The following is a 2,896-nucleotide window of genomic DNA, read 5'->3' as shown; positions in this document are numbered from 1 at the left end:
CTGTGGACAGATATAAGATTAGCCCATCAAGTATTATCCTCAATGGCCAAACACTTAACCTCTCATCCCATAATGATCATACACTGCTCGACAAGAGAGGACCTCTCCCTCGGCTGCAAGGAACAGTGTTGCACTCCATCAAATATGGATCCCGGGAATTTAAACCTATTGCAAATCATTTCGAAACCATCACATACATACTTTTATATCTCATATAAAATATATTTTGCAAAAACAAATTTCAACGATTGAAATCGGCTGCCGGCAGTCTTGGTTTCCATCAGTGAGAGTGCATCCCCGATCATTACCTTTGTCCGACAAAGGGGCTGATCCTGTCACTATGATCACCCACTCAGATGAATTCTCAGACTGTCCCAATATACCCAGGTTTTGACCCCCGCTAAGGATCTCACTGATTGGTACATCAAAGACAGCCCAATCTGACACCTAGTGCAATATCAGAATCGAGTGTAGGGGTTGGGTGTAACTTTTCAGTTTTGCCCATCAATCTCAAAGGTCCAGGGCAATACTGGAAATCTGGTCCAATTCAAAGATTCAATTAATCCCACACTGTATGTGGCTAGGGTCTCACCCTGGTAGCTGAGACAAGCCACCCCAACTGACTTGGTGGCACCACAGTGTCAGCCTTGTCAGGATAGGTCTCCCTAGACCGACCCAATGGCTGTGAACATTCTAAACATACACGAGTCTCATTAAGTGTCCAGTTTAAGGGTATTACACAGAAACATTCCCACTTGCACTTAGGTGCAATTAGGTACTAGCCGAAGTCCCATGCTTTCCACGTGTTTCTCAAATACTTTCGGTGATAGTAGCTTTGTCAATGGGTGATGAGACGGAAAAGAACCCTATTTTTGTCCCCAAATTTTCATCTTTTTTCATTATTTTAACACTTAAATGCACTCATTACTCTTGTATTTCGATTCAGGGCAATAAAGAAGGCAATTGGAAGGAAACATGCCAATTCAGGTGATTTTGCACAATTTCGGCGATAGTCAGTGATCTGGGCCTAACTAACAATTCCGGACTCCGAATTGGAAAGAAGCATTAGAAAGAAGAACGAAAGGCCCACAACTTTTATGTTTTGAGTTTTGACTGATTCGGTCCACATCGAGTACGAAACTGGGCCCGAAGTCGGAGCAACGTCGCAGCCAGGCCCATTTAACAACTGAAGCCCAACTCGCAGAAGAACCTGGAGCAGCCCAAGTAGCAGAGAAGCCCAACTCGGATACAAGAGTCTAGAGTCCTAATTCGAATGTAATCTCCCAAGAGGGAGAGAGTCTTATTAGATTTAAACTTTGAATGTAATCCTATAAGGATAAGAAGGTTGGGGATTAGATAAGAGATAGGATATGATTAGTTCAAAGAAGATAAGATCAAGACTCCCTAAATATAAGATGATCTCCTAGAAGGAGTTGGAAAACATCCCTCTCCTTTGGCTAAATAAAGAGCGGGGAAAACCAGCTCTAGCATCACTCATTCCAAGATCCAAGAGATCATCAAGAGGCCAAGAAGCTCAAGAAGGTAGTTCGGCTATGGAGAAGAAAAGCATGGAGATTGCGCAGATCATGAGTAGCTAAGCTTCTTTTTCTGGTTCAAGGGGGAGGTTTGATTGTGTCATTGTGAGGTTCTGTAGTTACTTTATTTTCTTGCTTTCTAATTCAAGTATTCATTGATTCCTGTGCATATTTTTATTGGACATTGATGTTAATTAGTTTGACAACTGAATTAATGTTGATTTTCCTATTGCTATCCATGATTTTGGTGATCCGTAATTGTCACAAATAATGGTACAAGTAGCAATTAGGTTGATATCTTTTTGGGTCAATTGTTCGTGACAGCCTTTGACCAACGTTTTATCATGGTTCAACCTAAAGGAATCGATGGAACAAAATTCAATAATTGTAGCTATCTCAATTATTGTTATTTTGGTTTAACTATTTTCACAAATCTTAATGCATTCATTGTTTAATATGGAACGCTATCGTACCCAATTGAGTGGTGATAAGTGTTGATCAAATGCTGGGTTTGGTCAACTGAATTAGGAAAACACAAGGTTTATTATGGCTATCCTAGTAAATCTAAGGTTAAATGCTTGAATTGCAAGAATGGTGAATTGTACCTAGGATTGGTGGCCAATCGATTCAACCCAAACCCTTGAACCAGAATTTGGTAAGACTGATTTTTCTCTTGTTTGTTTAAGTGCTTTTTTATTCTTTTAATTATAGTTATTAAATTTCCTCACATAATTATAGTATCCATTCAGCTAAGTGGTTACTGATTTGCTCCCTGTGGGATTCGACCTAGTACCACTTTTACTGCAAATATCTTATTGTGGGACTAGTACTAATTTTGAGGGCTTCGACAAACCCGTCAAAATTGTGGCATCGTTGCTGGGGAGCGACGTAATTTCTTAGCTATTACCTTCTTTTGTTAATCTTCTTGTTTATGACTCGTGCTTCTCAATGAGATGAACTTCAGTACAACCCCGAAATTGAGAGGACCACCCGTCGTTTAAGGAAGGAGGCGAAGCAACAGAAGGATCGCTCACCTAAAAGGGTGAACTCAGATATCGATCTACCCACTTGTGATTTTCCCATCTTCAAAGAAATAGAAAGAATGGCTGACAGAGAGAGGACATTAAGGGAGTTGGCTGCACCAATTATGAACCAACAGCCTTTATGCATCACGTACCCCACTCTTGAGGTAGCCTTTGAAGTCAAATCTAGTTTGATTCAATTATTACCTCTGTTTCATGGTTTCTCAGGTGAGGACCCTCACAAACATCTAAAGGAATTTCATGTCGTCTGTTCAAGCATGAAACCCCACGGTATGACCGAGGACCAGGTAAAACTCATAGCCTTTCCATTTACTTTAA

Source organism: Nelumbo lutea, chromosome 4, assembly GCF_056320005.1.
Source record: "Nelumbo lutea isolate HS-2025 chromosome 4, American lotus-T2T, whole genome shotgun sequence".
Classification (NCBI taxonomy): domain Eukaryota; kingdom Viridiplantae; phylum Streptophyta; class Magnoliopsida; order Proteales; family Nelumbonaceae; genus Nelumbo; species Nelumbo lutea.
The sequence above is the reverse complement of the archived record's forward strand: the minus strand, read 5'-3'. Positions refer to the sequence as shown.